The sequence below is a fragment of the Dama dama genome, chromosome 11 (assembly GCF_033118175.1).
Source record: "Dama dama isolate Ldn47 chromosome 11, ASM3311817v1, whole genome shotgun sequence".
NCBI lineage: Eukaryota > Metazoa > Chordata > Mammalia > Artiodactyla > Cervidae > Dama > Dama dama.
This window is the reverse complement of record NC_083691.1, coordinates 56060184-56078143: the sequence shown is the minus strand read 5'-3', so window position 1 is coordinate 56078143 and position 17960 is coordinate 56060184. Positions and strand designations below refer to the sequence as shown.

The following is a 17960-nucleotide window of genomic DNA, read 5'->3' as shown; positions in this document are numbered from 1 at the left end:
CGGTGTGATCACTGGCCTTGCCCGATCTGTGCACCCAGGAGTGTAAGGAGTGTTCTGCCTAGGCAGTTTTGTCAGTGTCTCAGTAAAACTCTGGTTGCAAGTAACAGAGTCCCTTGGACTGCAAGGACATCAATGCAGTCAATCCTAAAGGAAATCAGTTCTGAATATTCATTGGAAGGACTGATGCTAAAGCTGAAGCTCCAATACTTTGGCTACCTGATGTGAAGAACTGACTCATTGGAAAAGACTCTGATGCTGGGAAAGATTGAAGGCAGGAGGAGAAGGGGACGACAGAGGATGAGATAGTTGGATGGCATCACTGACTCGATGTACATGAGTTTGAGCAAAGTCCAGGAGAGACTGCAGGTGTGCTGCAGTCCATGGGGTCTCAAAGAGTTGGCTATGACGGAGCGACTGAACTGAACTGAACAGAGATGTGCTTCTGATCAGCTTCAGTGAGAGAGGAGGTTTGTGGGAAGAATGTTGGGGTGGCTTCCGGAGTATGAGAGGACAGAGTCCACCTGGACTTCAGGAAGGACTGAAACCAGGAGCTGAGCATGGTGAGAACCCAGAGAGAATATGAACTTAAAAAAAAGAGACAGCTCTGTCCTTATACAGCATGTCTATCTGTTTCTTTTAGCTTGAAATATTGTCTTTGCTTCTCTGTACTTCTTTCTGTCTCTGCAGACATCCTTTTTTGCTTTGGTGAGCATTTGGTCAGACATGGCTATTCAGTGTGTGTGTGTGTGTGTGTGTGTGTGTGTGTGTGTGTGTGCTCAGCTGTGTCCGACTCTGCGCCCCCATGGACTGTAGCCTGCCAGGCTCCTCTGTCCATGAGGTTCTCCAGGCAAGAATACTGGAGTGAGTTGCCATTTCCTTCTCCAAGGAATCTTCCTGACCCAGGGATTGAACCCGTGTATCTCTTGCTTCTCCTGCATTGGCAGGTGGATTCTTTACCACTGTGCCTACAGCCCTCCTTTTCAGTAACCTGCAGATCTCTCAGCTCTGATTCTAAATTCCTGGGGGGAGAAATCAGAGAGGTCCAGCTGGGGGCCAACAGTGGCGGAATCAGCTTTGGCTGGAGGCAGGGTCCTCTGTTCGTGCCTGGGGGTGGGGATGGGGGTGGGGGGGTGGTCCTTGTAAGAGAGGTGAATGGGCAGCGTAGCTGTGCCAAACTCTGTTCCTCAATGCAGTGTTTTCATGGTTACTAGGGTGATCCACGGAGAAGGCAATGGCAACCCACTCTAGCACTCTTGCCTGGAAAATCCCATGGGCAGAGGAGCCTGGTGCAGCCCATGGGATCGCGAAGAACTGGACACAAATGAGCAACTTCACTTTCACTTTTCACTTTCATGCATTGGAGAAGGAAATGGCAACCCACCCCAGTGTTCTTGCCTGGAGAATCCCAGGGACGGGGGAGCCTGGTGGGCTGCCGTCTATGGGGTCGCAGAGTCGGACACGACTGAAGTGACTTAGCAGCTGCAGCAGCAGTGTGATCCACTAGTATGGGGAAATGGTTTTTATTTTCATTCATAATGAACTTAATAGCACACTCTTGCAATGCTGTGGGGCCCCTTTGAGGGTTTGTGTGTACTAATTATTAGAAACACTTATTGTTGGTGGAGTCAGGAGGAGGGGATGGGAGGGGAGGAGCTTGTTGGTGCAGGGGGACTGACACAGTGATTCTTTTCCTTTTGGGGGCAGAGTGATAGTTTTTAAAGCTGCTCTGCCTGAGAGTCTGTGATTACAAATGAAACAACGGAGTTTGGGCATCTAAGCCTGATGGAGGGGAGTGGAGGGAATGGCAGTGACTTGTGTGTTCCTTCTTGAGCACAGTAGATTCACCTTCATCTGGTTGGTGCTGTGGTGTGTTCGGGTCCATGCATCTTTCTTTCCCATGAAATCTAGGACTTGGTTGCTAATGGTTTTACAAGAATTGTTCCTTTGTTTTATTGGAATATTTATAAGTTCTGGGAGACCATAGGGCATACGTGTGAATGGATCTCTACCCACTCTCCAAAGAGGGGAGACTCCAACTCACTGGTTTCCTTCACTGTCTTGGTTGTAAACTGCTTCTCTAACCGTCTCTCTGCCCCTGAGTCATTCATTCATTCACTCATGCATGCATTCACTCATTCCTTCACTCATTATTCATACCTTCTGTGTGCCAAGCACTGTGTAAAGAGATAGACTTTGTCCTACTTCAAGTGTGTTTTATTTAATTTTTGGCCACACCCTTCAGCATGTGGAATCACAGTTCCCCACCAGAGTTCGAACCCACATCCCCGCGTTAGAAGTGGGGGAGGGTCTCAACCCTTGGACCTCCAGGGAAGTCCCCTAGAGTTGTCCTGCTTCGTGTTTTCGATCACCCGCCTTGGCACTTCCTTTTTAGTTTTCCCTCCTCCGCTCAGCCTTTGGAGGGACCCCCCTGGCAGAATGTACCCTGGAAAATAACAGCTCCCCCCAGTCCATATCCAGCTGGCCTGGTCCCAGCTTCCCTGAGCCCCTGGTAGCCCAAACCCACGATGCTCTCGCTTGTTTCTGGGATTTCCTCGTGGTTTCTCCCTTCCTAAGGTGTCCCCTTCTCCCTCCCAAATCTACCAAGCTCCTGCTCATCGTTCAACATCTGGAGCATCCCCTGCTAATTGAGCAGCCCAGCCTCAGCTCACAGAGCATGGCTGTGGGTGTGATGATCTGTCATTCAGCTAGACTTGAACTTGGTGATGTCTGGGACTGTCCCACTCATCTTTAGATCCTGACACTGATGGATAAAATGCTACTCTGGGCAATAGGATGAGGAAGAAAAGGAAAGGATAAAGAAGATAAAGTCACTCATAATTCCATTATGGAAATGCATTCTGGGGGGATCCTTAAGCCTTTTTGAACACAAAAATTTTGTGTGGTTGGAGTTACTGTGTATCTTGCTTTCCCATTAAACATTAGTATATTAATATATCCTTGTGTCCACAATATTTCTAAACAGAATTTTAGTGACCTTTTAAAATTGTACAGTCAGTTCCTTTTTTAAAATTGTTGGACAGCTATATTATTTTCAGTTTCTTTTGTAATAAAAAGCCATGGGATGTGTTTGTGCCTTAATCTTTGTTTGCCTCCGATGATTTCTTTTGGGTGGGTTCTCAGGAGTACAGTTATTGGGTCAGAGGGTAGCAAAGCTGTAAAGATTTGAGAGATAAAGGCAACTTGCCTCCCAGAAAGATCATACCAATCTCTCCTCCCATCTGCAGTTCTGGATGATTGGGTTTGTAAATTCCTAAAAAAAAAAAAAAAAAAAAAATGGAGGCAGAAAAAAAAAAAAGCACTGATAGCCTCTTTTTAAAAAATTTTAATTGAAGGATAATTGCTTTACAATGTTGTGTTGGTTTCTGCCATACCTCAACATGAATCAGCCTGATATCCTCTTAACTGGCTGTGACTTCCACCTGGAGGGGGCTTTCCAGGTGGTGCTAGTGGTAAAGAATCCAGCTGCCAATGCAAGAGACATAGGAGATGCACGTTTGATCCCTGCAACGGGAAGATCCCCTGGAGAAGGAAATGGCAACCAGCTCCAATATTCTTGCCTGGAAAATCTGTCTGGAGCAAGTGGCAGCTTTTCCTGTGTTTGGAGCCCCTGTGTGGAGACCGGCTTGTTGCCTTGCAGTCCGGGGCTGGGAACTTGGCCCTCAGTGACAAGGGCCAGGGCTCTCAGCATAGCTGCCCCTTCCATGACCCCAGAGCCTCCCAGAGAGACTCTGTGGCTTTCTGAAGTAGGGAGGGAAAGAAGCTGCTTGCTGACCTGTGGGCAGGGCGCTTCAGACAGCAATGCATTGGCTGAACATCCATCATTGAGGAACTCAAGCTTCAGGAAGCCCATCTGGCTTTATAAAATCTACGGGACATTAAAGGAAAATGGAATGAGGGTGAAGCATTAGTTGCCGTCATGGTGCAGGGAGGTCACTACTGTGCATTCATCTGCCTGGGGCTTCCTGGCCAGTTAAGCCCAGGAGCAAACAAAGATGGGTTTCCAAGAGGTCATTCATTTCCAGATAGGAAATTGAACCTGCCTGGAAGCTGAACTTGCACCCTTTTGCACATATACATCTGTTGAAATATTAAGTATACTCTGCATTAAGCAATGCAGGAGACACAGAGATGTAGTTTCGATCCCTCGGTGGGGAAGATCCCGTGGAGGAGGAAATGGCAAACCACTCCAGTATCTGGCCTGAAAAATCCCATGGACAGAGAAGCCTGGCAGGCTACAGTCCACAAGGTCTTAAAAAGTCAGACACAACTGAGTGACTAAGCACACAGAACCTGCAAATTCACTTTGAGGAGCACAATTGTAGCCCCCCAAAGGCAATAAGATCCACTTGCTGTTACCCCTGTTTAAACCATGGTATTGCTTATTTTTGCTGATATACTTCTGGAATTGGTGCCATTTTGAGGATACTTAAAAAATAAAATGAACCCTAATCAAGTTTTTATTTTCCAGCTGAGGAGGATCTCACATAGATTATGTTTTTTTAATTGACATTATATTGTCACCTAGTAAACTGAAAAATATTACTTAAAACATTTAATATGAATGGGCTTCCCAGGTAGCGCTAGTGGTTAATAACCCTCCTGCCAATGCAGGAGACGTAAGATGAGGATTTGATCCCTGGGTGGGGAAGATCTCCTGGAGGAGGAAATGGCAACCCAATCCAGTATTGTTGCCTGGAGAATTCCATGGACAGAGGAGCCTGACAGGCTACAGTCCATAGGGTCGCCAAGAGTTGGACACAGCACACAGTACAAATTGAAAAAATTAATTAAAACATTTAATATGAACAAAATGGGAGATGGAAAGCTAACACCTAGTGAGTATTAAAGCTTTTGTTTTAATACTCTTGTCCCTTTAAAATTCTCATTTCATTGAATCTTTACAGTGGAAACTGTTGTTATTTCTTATTTTTGTAGATGAGGGAACTGAAACTTAGAGAACTTAAATAACATTCAAAATCATGAAGTCAGTATATGGTAGAGATGAAATGCCCTTCTCGGTCTTTAGGGGGTGGTTTTTCTCCTGGCTCTGGCAGGAGCTGGACTAAAGAGGGTGGTAAGCCAGCTGCCATTACCTGGTCCTGGGAGGGACAGGGCTCTGTGCTCCTAGGAGAAAGCCTGCTGTGGTTTCTGCTGAGGATCTGCTCTGAGAGGAGCTTAGAGGCCCTTCAAAGGGAACCAGATGGAGAAGCTGGACAGCTCCCAGCTTCTCTGGCCTTATACCTTCACTGTGGGTGCTTGTGTTTAGTTGGGGTGATCTGAATCCTTACACAAACATACACTCTGGGTGGGTACTGCTGTACTGAATTTCCAGCTCTCTCAGCCCAGGATCTAGAGCCTCACCTTTTGGTACCAACATAATGAGTTTGTCGGTAGTACTGCCGTGTGAATGGCTTAATGCACATGGGTGCATAATCTACCCTCAGGAGGCCTCGGTCAGCACCAGAGGATATGAGTTCAGGTTGGAGAGGAGAAAGTTAAGGGGTTCTGAGTTTTTAGGCATCAGTTGTCAGAGGCTGTGTCTTAGTCAAGTCTTCACCACCCCCACCCCCAACCCCCCACTGCTCCCTCCGCATGAACCAGGAGAGATAAAACCAACTGGACGATTTAGCATCATCCCAAAAGGGGAATTGGGGGCTTCCCCAGTGGTCCAGTGGTTAAGATTGTGCTTCCACTGCAGGGGGTGGGACGCACAGGTTAGATTCTTGGTTGGGGAACTAAGATCCCACATGTTGAGTGGTGCGGCCAACAAGGAAAGAAAGTATGCATTCTGCTAATTCCTAAATCAGCAGAGTTTAAACTATTACTGGTACACATCCCTCCTCAGGGCTGCCCTGGTGGCTCAGTGGTAAAGAATCTGCTGGCCAGTGCAGGAGGTGTGGGTTCGATCCCTGGGTCCGGAAGGTCCTCTGGAGAAGGAAATGGCAACCCACTTCAGTATTCTTGCCTGGCAAATCCTATGGACAGAGGAGCCTTAAGTTTAAACTATTCCTCAAACTTAACAACAAGAAACCAAAGCTTGCCCTAAGATTCAAACTCTGTAAATAATGGGAATAGGGGAAGAAGTAAAGTAAAAAAAAAAAAAAAATTTTTTTTTAATTAAAAAAAACAAAACAAAAAGGGGAATTCTTTGTAAAGAGTTAGGGAGTTGCAGCTGGACTCCATGGGGTCCTAGAAACTGGGCTGGAAGCTATTGAAAAGCCTGCTGTTTTCACTTCCTGCCCCTCCCTAAGACCCTGGTCTCACATCTCTGCTTCGTTTTCTGTGTATATATGTGTGTGTGTGTGTGTGTGTGTGTGTTCACTGTTCTCTTTCTGACTCTGACTCTCTCTCTAGACTTCGACTTTTCATGTGCGTGCATGCTAAGTGACTTCAATCATGACTGACTCTTTGTGACCCCATGGGCTGTAGCCCACCAGGCTCCTCTGTCCATAGGATTTTCCAGGCAAGAATACTGAAATGGGTTGCCATTTCTTTCTCCAGGGGACCTTCCCGACTCAGGGATTGAACTCACATCTCCTGCACTGGCTGGCAGATTCTTTACCACTGAGCCGCCAGGGAAGCCCTGAGGAGGGATGTGCACCAGTATTTTATTGGTATACCAGTATTAGAAGGACATATTTAGTATAACAATTTGTTTTAACTACTGTTGTTGCTGTATGGTGGGATTCTGGGTGATTTTTATTTTATTCTTTTTTTTTTTCTTTTTTAAGGATCTTAGTTCCCTGACCTGGAATCAAATCTGTGTACCCTGCAGTGGAAGCACGGAGTCTTAACCACTGGACCACCAGGTCCAGGTCTTGTCCTTTTCTGTCTTAAAACTTTTTTCTACAATAAGCATAAACAAGTAACGTAGACAGGTTATGTTTATGTTAACAGTAAGCAAGTTAAACCCAGAGTTTCACTAGGCCAGTAGGTAATGAGTGGCTTGTAGAACAATAGGCTTGTGGATGAACAATAGGTGATCTCTGCCCTCAAGGAATTTATGGCCTGATGGGGAGGGTGATATAAACACATATAAATCAAGCTGAAAGGAAGCTATGTTAAATGCTGATAGGTTATTACAAAGCGTGTAAAAGCCATTTACACTTCTAAGAAGTTCAGGGAAGGGCTTCATGAAAAGAGTAGCACTGGATCTGAGTGTAGAATAGGGGTTCTCATCCAGGGGCTCTTTGGCCCCCAGAGGACATTTGCCAGTATCTAGAGGCATTAAAAAAAAAAAAATTATGTATGTATTTAGCTGCACCAGATCTTAGTTGCAGTATATGGGATCTAGTTCCCTGGCCAGGGATTGAACCTGGGCCCCCTGCGTTGGGAGCACAGAGTCTTAGCTTCTGGACCACCTGGGAGGTCCTTCTCAAGGCATTTTTTCCCCTTCTTTTTAATTTAAATTTATTTATTTTTAAGTGGAGGATAATTACCTTATAGTATTATGTTGGTTTCTGCCATACATCAACATGAATCAGCCACAGGGATATGTATGTCCCCTCCCTCTTGAACTTCTCTCCCTCCTGGAGGCATTTTTGATCCTCACAGATGGGGTGGAGGGAATGCTACTGGCATCTATTGGAGAGACCAGGGTTGCTGCTGAACATCCTTCAGTGCCCAGGACAGCCCCCTCCCTGACCAGCAAAGAATTACCTGGCTCCAGATTCAAGGCTTCTCATCCAGTGCACGGGGTTTTGGCAGACAGAGCTGGGAAAGAACCTTCCAGGCAAAGAGAATGATGGCAGAGCACAGTGGCAAAAATACCTGATGTGTGCCCAGGAGTTAGCGGAGGGCACACGAGGCTGGCGGGGTGGGCCCAGCTGGATGGTGGGGGCCCTCAATACCAAAGCAAGCAATTGGATGTGTTCTGCGGTCAGTTGGGAGCTGTGAAAGTTTTGCGTTTTTATTTATTTGGCTGTTCGGGGTTTTAATTGCAGTGTGGTGGGGGTTTGTTGCAGCATGCAGGATCTTTTAGTTGTGGCATGCAAACTCCTAGCTGTGGCACGTGGGATCTAGTTCCTGGACCAGGGATCAGACCCAGGTCCCCTGCATTGGGAGGGTGAAGTATTAGCCACTGGGCCACCAGGGAAGTCACACCATGGAAGATTTTGGAGCAGTGGAATCACTCCATCAGGAAAGGTATCATTTCTCATCACCCCAGCTTTGCCTCATTGCTGGCTCATCTGCACACCCACAGATCAATCACACCATATGTTCCTGTTTTCCACCTCAGGCCGTCCATTCTTTGTTTTGCATGCATCCGAGGGAAAGCTGTGTCAGCATTCTGCCTTGCTGACCCGTGATTCCCATCTACTGGTGACATAGGGATACAGCAAAAACATGAACCCCCTTTGGACCGCTCTATTTCCTGCTGCAGTTTCCCAGGAACCTACCCTGGCGAGGGGTGACTGTCCACATCTGTGCAGATGGCCTTGGAGCAGCTTTGCTTGTTTGCTCATCACCACTGTTTGGGTGTTTGCTGACATCCTCGTGCTCTCTCAGGATGCAGAGTGGGGCGGGGGTGGGGGCCAGGGGACAGTTCATACTCAGCAGTGTCCACACGGGGCAAGTGGCTAAGCAGAGGCCAGGACTGGAGCTGGGTCAGATTGCAGTCATCAGATGAAAGAATGCCTGAGCCAGGGGAAGGGGTACCCCAGAACTCAACAGGCTTCTATCCCCATCTGTTCACTGCTGGTTTGTCATCAGAGCGGTGCTAGACACTTGCTGGACCAGGTCAATACAATAGGTACAGTAGGTCAGTGGGTCAGTGATTTCTTTTTTTTTTTTTTCTTAATATTTATTTATTTGGCTTCACTGGGTCTTAGGTGGGGCACTTGGGATCTTTGGTTGCTGCATGTACACTGTTAAGTTGTGGCATGTGGGATCTAGTTCCCTGACCAGGGATTGAACCCAGGCCCCCTGCACTGGGAGCTCAGTGTCTTAGTCACTGGACCACCAAGGAAGTCCCAGTAGGTCAGTGATTTCTGAATGAAAGGATGAGGAGAGGTTCCGGGAGGGATGGTGTGATGGCTCAAGATCACGCTGCCAGTTGGGATCAGAGCTGAGTCTAGAACGGTGGTTCCTGATGCCCAGCTGGGAGCCATCCTCCTGTGCTGCACCCTGTTCAGTGCATAGGGACCCAGAGATGTCACCCTAGGCCCTGACTGATGCAGAGCTTCCTGAAGACCAGGCCCCTGTACCCAGCACTCTGTGCTCTAGTCCCCTCCTGCTGAAGTCCACTGCTAACCAACTAACCAACCCATCCTAAAAAGTAACTTGCCTTCTCTACCTGCAAACGAGCTACAGAACCACCCCATACTACATCACAGGCTTGTGGTCCCTTTAGTTATTCCTCCCAGGATAGCATACCCCCAGGGACACCTCCAGGAGTGGTGCCTTGTTGTTTAGTTGCTCAGTTGTGTCCGACCCTTTGTGACCCCGTGGACTGTAGCCCTCTAGGCTCCTCTGTCCATGGGGTTTCCCAGGCAAGAATACCTGGGAATGGCAAGTGGGTTGCCATTTCCTTCTTCAGGGAATCTAACCCACTGAGTGATTAAACCCACATCTCTTGCATTGGCAGGCAGGTTCTTTACCACTGAGCCCCCTGGGAAGCTAGCCCAGGCTTAATTCTTCGCAGACCAGTCAGGGCTGGGGTTTGAGGAAAGATCCTATCAACGCCAAAGTTTGGGCCAAACTATACCATTCATGGACTTCCCAAGTGGCTCAGTGGTAAAGGGTCCATCTGCCAATGCAGGAGACATGGGTTGGGAAGATTTCCTGAAGCAGAAAGTGGTGACCCACTCCAATATTCTTGCTTGGGAAATCCCATGGACAGAGGAGCCTGGCAGGCTATGGTCCATGGGGTTGCAAAGAGCTGGACATGACACGTGAGCCCATGAGCACGTGTACCATTCATAGTAAAACCTTCTTGGTCAAATGCACGCAGGGAGAGGAAGCAGTGTGAACTTGTCCATCGTTTTCTCTGTTTTGGGATGGAGGCAGTATGAATACAGGTGTTCCTGATGCCCCCAGAACCTTCTGGGAAGAGGCATTTCCCTGCTGTCACGCAGCCAGAAGGAAGCAACGAATCAGGGTGGGATGCTTTTAAGAGTCCACTGGGACAGCAACACTCCTCCCTGTGCTCTGAAAACCATGCTCATTGGATGTTACTGTCCACTAACCCCAGGGAGGGGCTTGCAGGCAGTGCTATCCCTGTTCTCCCAGCCACAAGGCATCCCTGGGTCTTATAGGCACAAGGGCTGGGCTCAGCCCCACCCAGGGCTCCTCAGGTATAACTCTCATGGTGGCTCCTGCTTCACCCTGCTGTTAGTGGGACACCATGATCCTTTGCTTGCAACCTCCACCGTAGGGAAATAATGTCACAGGTCTGTGCAGCATTTCTTTTCAGTGTATTTTCTTGTTGTTGCTCCATTGCTCAGTTGTGTCTGACTCTTTGTGACCCCATGGACTGTAGCATGCCAGGCTTCCTTGTCCTTAACAATCTCCCAGAGTTTGCTCAAACTCAAAAGTTGATGATGCCATCTAATCATCTCATCCTCTGTCTCCCCTTTCTCCTCCTGCCATCAATCTTTCCCAATATCAAGGTCTTTTCCAGTGAGTTGGCTCTTCACATCAGGTGCCTAAAGTATTGGAACTTCAGCATCACTATTTTCTTGTATATCATCCATTGACAGGACTCCCAGCTCTGGTGGGGACACCCCGTTGTGTAGAGGACATAAACCCAGTGAGTCTCCTGGGTGCTTGTCCAAGGACTGTCACCCAGTGAGTGGTGCAGCACAGACTGGCACTGAGATCCCTGACCTCCAAAGCCTCCCATTTTGCTCACTCCCTCCATCGGCAGCTGTGGGTTCAAGCAGCTTTCTAGCCAGGTCACATCCCCCATTAACAGATACTGACCAGCTCTGTGGACAGCGAAACCTCTGGGCATCATGAAGATGAGAGGAGATGGAATGGGGGGTTTACAGTGCAGTGCTGGGCGCAGAGCAGGCAGTGGGTCTGCCTGGGAGAAGGGCATGCTGCACACACTCTCTGGGGAAGGTCATGAGGCTGGGGGAGTAGACTCGCAATGCTGTGGGAGGTTCTCCCGAGCTTTTGTTTGATTTCAGCAGAAGCCAAGTTATGTTACAGTTTGAAAGAGCCTTGGGAAGTGGGCTAATGTATTAGATAGGCTCATTTTAGATAAAACCAGCCTTCATGATGACTTAACAAGATTTCCTCAGCAAAGCCTGAGGAATATCATAATATTTTACTGATTTTGTGCTGTCAAAAAAAGTCGGGACATCCGTTTAGCACCGAGGTCTTCAAATCTCACGTTCTAGTTTCAGTTCCGACGTGGACTCCCTGTGTGACCTACAGTTCAGTTCAGTTGCTCAGTCATGTCTGACTCTTTGCGACCCCATTGACTGCAGCACATCAGGCTTCCCTGTCTATCACCAACTCCTGGAGCTTGCTTAAACTCATGTCCATTGAATCAGTGATGCCATCCAACCATCTCATCCTCTGTGTGACCTTAGCCTGATAATTTAACTTCTCTGATCGACATCTTCAGTGTGAGAAATGGAGATTAGAATCATGCCTACTTCTTAGAGTGGTTGTACCTGCAAATGCACGTAGGGTGCTTAGGGCTGTGCTCAGTAATGTGAACCACTTATTATGGGATGTTAACTTTTTTTATTTTCCAAAATGTGAAGCGTTTCTGCTTGCTGTTGGTTCCCAAGATAGCAGGCCATCCCTCACCAGGACTTGCCTGTCTGTCCGCTCTGTCTTCATGGCCATCTGGAGCTCACAACAAATGGAAAGAAAGTATACTGTTTTCATCCTGAATTGACAAAATTTCTTATATCACCCTCCTCTAATCCAACTCTTTGTGTTCTGTGTTGGAATTGTTTTTTCCTTAGTGACCTAGCTTTATCCATTCTTTTCAGATCTGCAAAAGCAAATGGAACAGATGTTCCAAAGTAGTTCTCATTCTGTGTAGTTGAGAGGAATATCTTCTCTAAACAAAGCAAACTGTTTGATGTATTTCAGCTTGTTAACTCCCAAGCATCATTCTACCTCATCTTTTTTATAAAAAATAATTTTATTTATTTATTTTTGGCTGTGCTGGGTCTTCGTTGCTGCATGGGCTTTTCCCTAGCTGCAGCGAGCGGGGGCTACTCTCCAGTTGTGCACGGGCTTCTCACTGCGGTGGCTTCTCTTGTTGCAGAGCATGGGCTCTAGGGCCATGGGCTTCAGTAATTGTGATCAGTGGTTGTGGTGCACGGGGCTTAGTTGCCAATGGCATGTGGGGTCTTCCCAGACGAGGGATAGAACCTGTGTCCCCTGCATTGGCAGGCAGATTCTTTACCACAGAGCCACCAGGGAAGCCCCTCCCTCTGCCTCCCCCTCCCAACCCCTACCCCCTGTTTAAAAAAACTTTTTTCCTTTTTGGCTGAGTGGCTTGCAGGATCTCAGTTCCCTGACCAGGGATTAAACCCAGGCCACGGCAGTGAAAACCCAGAATCCTAACCAGTAGCCAGTAGGGAACTCCCTCCTCCACACCTTTTAGAGCACTACCAAGGATTACCTTTTCAAGCGTCAAAATGTTGTTACCCAAACCAGGGCCTTGCCTTCCTCTCTGAGGTTCCGTCTGCTCTTGATGGCTGGACCCCAGGAGTTGTAAGCAATCAGCACAGCTGGGAGGCTGGCACGCGCTGATCTTCTCCCAGGGGAGCCGTGGGCTTCCTTACATCACCTGAAGCGCAGGTGTTCTTGATGATGGATTGGCCCGCTCAGGAGCCCAGTTCACAAGGCCCAGCCAGATCCCTTCTGTAGTAGTCATTAGCTGCATTTTTTTCCTTAACTGTCCCTTGTAATTAACAACTCCCTCACGATTGAGACATGTGCTGGAGAACCTCCTCTCAAATTGAAATTTCACTCACCAAAGAAAATCTGGCTGTTTTCCATTCTGCTTTTTCTTTTCTTGGGCTTTTGTGGTCTCATCAGGGAGGCGTTCTGGGCACTGGCCAGACAGCCCTGCTGCAGATAATATCCGTTCTTCCATGAGCAGGTGAGTCAGGCCTGGATGTGGTTAGCCTTCCTCTAGCTCCTCCCACTTTGGGTAAGGTGACAGTGATTTTGTTGGCTGCCCAAGCCTTCCTGCAGACAAGCCCAGGGGCCTGGAATCGTGATAGTTTCTTATCCGTCACACGATTTATAACCAAGTCACCTCCAGATCTTTTCTGGAGGAAATCAAGGTGTATATGTGTATGTGTATATATATATGTATACACATATACATATACATATATACATATACATATATATGTGTGTATATATATATATATATATATATGACTTCCCTGGTGATCTTAGGTTAAGAATCCACTTGCCAATGCAGAGGACACAGGTTTGATCTCTGGTGCAAGAAGATCCCATGGGCCGCAGGGCAACTAAGCCCATTCACCACAACTACTGAGCCCGTGCTCTAGAGCTTGTGAGCCGCAACTACTGAAGCCCATGCACCCTAAAGCCTGTGCTCCGCAACAAGAGAAGCCATTGCAATGAGAAGCCCGTGCACTGAAATAAAGAGTAGCTTCCACTCACTGCAACTAGAGAGAAAGCCTGTTCGCAGCAACGAAGACCCAGCACAGCCAAATATACATGTGCGGAGTGTGTGTGTATGTGTTTGTGTCCATGCTAAGTCAATTCAGTCAGGTCCGATTCTGTGCAACGCTGTGGACTGCAGCCTGCCAGGTCCTCTGTCCATGTGATTCTCTGGGCAAGAGTACTGGAGTGGGTTGCCATGCTCTCCTCCAGGGGATCTTCCCGACCCATGGAGTGAACCCAGGTCTCCAGAATTGCAGGCCGATTCTTTACCATCTATCAATAGGAGGAACATACTTAGTAGTGAAACTTCTGGATATGACATAATATACAGGCTTTGCTTTTTCCTCTGCAACCAGAACCATTTAAAAAATACGATTTTTGCATTGCTTGCTAATTTTCATTCATCTTAAATGTCATTATATCCTCTATAATGAATTGAGATGAGTTTACAATGCCATCTAAAATTGGTAAATTTTATTTTGTTAGACAATTTCAGTAAATTAAATAAATGACATTGTACCATGAAGCAGAACAGATGTAACTTGAAAAATTATAAATTCTGTTTTCCTCTAAGTTTGTTACAGTGAACCATTTATGGATTAAATGAGCTAATGGCCTGTACTCAATATATTCTGTTTCTATAAAATTACATATATATATAAAAATATATATTTATATATATATGTATGTATGTATGGGCTTCCCAGGTGGGTCAGTGGTAAAGAATCCATCTGCCAATGCAGGAGACATGGGCTTGATCCCTGGATGGAGAAAATCCCCTGGAGAAGGAAATGGCAACCCACTCCAGTATTCTTGCCTGGGAAAATCCCGTGGACAGAGGAGCCTGGCGGGCTACAGTCCATGGGATTGACACAATTTAGTGACTGAACAACAATAAAAATAAATATACATTGCATTTTGTTTCTCCTTTCATCTGTCATTGGACACTTAAGTTCCTTCCATCCCTTGGCTATTGTGAATCATGCTGCTATGAACATGGGTGTGCAAATATTTTTCTGTAATAGAATTGCTTTAAAATTGGAGCTGCATTCTACTGATAACTTGGCTGATTTTAACCATTAAGAAATCAGTAACTCCACCCACAAGACCAGCCTCACTTGGCTGTGTTTGTTCCTGTAGTATATGAGATTGTCCTCATGAAGGATGAATTCTTGGAGTGAGAGGGCTGCAGGGACCTGGGTTCATACCTGGGCAGGTGTGTCTTCACAGACACACACCCCTGCTGGAGGGAAGGCTGGAAAAGTGGACATCAACCATTTTCCATTTCAGAAACATAATGTAAAATTTCCTTCTTTTGGGCATTGGGGGGTCATTGCTGTGTGGGTAGCCAGAAGAATGATACAAGCTTGTTACACTGGCATCTAGGATTTTCACATCCTGTTAGGTCACAACTCTACCTGCCTTTAATGGCTTGATGTGCCTGAAGAGATCACACCATGACATCTGTGTCTGAGTAGTGAGCATAAGTGTTGGGACACCAGTTTCCTGATGCTCATGACATCACCGGGAACCATGAGAAACCCCTGAACTTGTGTCCATGCTGGTTCTGCTCCCTGGGTTGTCTTCCTTACCTCCTTCTGCTGGAACCAGGTCTTGCCTTTCTTTAGGGTCCCACTTGAGTCTTAATTCCTTGGGAACCCACCATTCTTCTTTTGATCTGTTCTTATACTTTTATTCAGGCATGGATCTAGGTTTAATAGATCTTGAAGCATTTACAGTGGAAGAAAGGCGCCTTCTCTGAAAAAGTCATAAAAAATTTGATGAGTACGCTTACTAGGACCCCTCCCAGGACCCATGCAGTTGAGGGGGTCTTGAAATTTAAGCTTCATTAGCTTCTCTGTAAATCTGCTTCTGCTTATATTCATTCTCTTTTTCTCTTTCTTCCCCCTTTAAAAAATTAGAGTATAATTTATATATAATGAAAGTTACCCTTTTTACCATGTAGTTCTATGAACTTTGACAGATGCATACAATCGTGTAACCGTTATCACAGTATATAGAACCATCCCATCACATTCAAAAATTTCCCCATACCCCTTTGAAGTCAACTTCTCTCGCATCCCCAGCCTCTGGTAGTGCTTTCTGTTTCTGTCTCTAATAGTTCTGTCTTTTTCAGAATGTCATATAAGTGGAGTCAAGCAGCACGTAGCCTTTTGAGTTTGGCTTCCCTGGTAGTTCAGAAGGTAAAGAATCTGCCTGCAATGTGGGAGATCCAGGTTTGATCCCTGAATTGGGAAGATGCCCTGGAGAAGAGAATGGCTACCCATTCCAATATTCTTGCCTGGAAAATTCCATGGACAGAGGAGCAGGGCAGGCTACAATCCATGGGGTCGCAAAGAGTTGAACACAACTGAGCAACTAACACCTTCACCTTCTTTCACTTAGCATAACACATTTGAATTTCAGCATGTTATTGCATGTCTCACCCATTCTGTGCCCAGCACTGAAGATGAAAGGAGGGGAAAGTCCCAGTTCCTGCCATCAGAGAGCTCACAGTCTAATGGAGGAAGCTCTTGGGCCCACCTCCATAGGCTTTTCCATCAATATTTAGCACACGCAGCTTTGCTCGGCTAACTATCTCATTCTCATACACTTGGCACTCCAGGTACTTCTGATGACCCTGAACATAAAACCTTTTACCTTCTTGAGGTATCATGTTGGACTGGAAAGAGCAAAGGGTTTGAAGCCAGGAAGTGATGGCACTTTGAATCCAGCTTACCCACCTGGCAGCTCTGTGACTTTGTGTTAGACTCAGAATTTGGCACAGAGTGTGCTGAATGAATATCTGATGAACGGATGTAAGAATGGAACCTCCTTAAGTACCGGGCCCTACCTGTTTATAAAGGGGATAATAGTCACGACTTCACCTGACTGCCGTGGGCATCAGTGAGCACCTGGCGGGCAGCAGTAAAGATCTGTCCTGTTCCCCTCTCTCCCCTGGAGCCCTTTGATACCCTCCTTGGACAGATGTGTGCACATTGTGTAGACCTCCAAGCTGGGCACGGCAACACCAGCACCTGCTCCGTGGGAATGGTGGGGGGCACAAGCTGAGCAGACAGGTTCCCAGAGAATCCCACAGGTACCCCACAGCTACCACCTCAAATCCAGCTCAGAGTACCCCTCAGGCTTATTCCCCTTCCCCCTCTCTCATGGTGCAGGTAGGAAGGTCCATCACTACTTTCCTCTCACCAAGTATATCCCTTGTGCGTGCATGCTCAGTCACTTCAGTTGTGTCTAAATCTTTTCAACCCCATGGACTGTAGCCCGCCAGGCTCCTCTCTCCATGAGATTCTCCAGGCAAGAATACTAGAGTGGGTTGCCATGCCCTCCTCCAAGGGATCGTCCCAACCCAGGGATCAAATCCAAGTCTCCGTCATTGCAGGCAGATTCTTTACCCACTGAGCCACCTGGGAAGCCCCATATCCCTTGCAGGGTGCTTTAGAGATAAGTTCACCAGGAGGAGAGCCATAACCCTTTACGAGGGGGCCATCTGGCCGAGAATAAGTTTTCTGGCTCTCAGATCCTGGGAGGGGTTGTGAGCTGGGAAGTGGGCAACCACAGGACCGTCATTGTAAAGGAAATCCATTCTCTCCTTCAAAACACACTCAGTGAGACTCAATGCAGCAGTTATTAGCCAACTATTTGTATAATTATCGGTTTGCTGGCTGCCTTCCCTACCAGAGGACCCAGGGTAGATAGTAGATGCTCAAGAAATAATGATTGGATGAAAACTATTTTGTGCCTAAAGGAATTGGCATTTGAAGCCACTATTTCTGTAAATACAAGTGATCCTTTTATTTTTGTAGAAGGGAAGGAAACTAGTATTTGTCATCCTTCTACACTGCCTCTGAAATGTTAAATTCTCACCTACAGTCTCCTTGTTTAATATGTGCAGTGGCTATTGACCATAGGTGTTTTTTTTTCTCTAGCCTCAAGGAAACTGGTCCAGAGGAGTTAAGAAACACACTCCCAGTCCCATAGGTAGTCAGTGATGGAACTGGATTCGGACTCAGGTCTGATGCCAGAGCTTAGCTTCTGGATTTCTTAAGAATAGAAATCTCAATCATATATATTTTTAAAAAAATACTCAGACTGATACTTGAACAGGACTTGAGTGGGCTGGATTGCAGAGTTTAACACTTAACAGCATGAACTGAAATCTGCAGCATGTCTGTTCTGTTTTGTGTTTTTCTAAATTGGACTTTGGAGTATTTCTGTAATCCAATTTAAATTTGTATTTTTGCCACACACATTATACACCACTCTAAATAAGTAATAAACTCTTCTCTGTGCCAGGGCGATGG

General features: G+C 46.7%; 1 protein-coding gene and 1 non-coding gene across 4 annotated transcripts in view; one reads left to right on the top strand and one right to left on the bottom strand.

Moving 5' to 3' along the window:
• REEP1 (receptor accessory protein 1) overlaps positions 1 to 17960 on the top strand; it is a 149240-nt gene that overhangs the window by 49688 nt on the left and 81592 nt on the right. The gene's annotated exons all lie outside the window — the stretch shown is intronic.
• On the bottom strand, positions 4301 to 4416 carry LOC133065711 (small nucleolar RNA SNORA68). Its single transcript, XR_009694971.1, has one exon. It is a non-coding gene; the product is annotated as a small nucleolar RNA SNORA68 (small nucleolar RNA).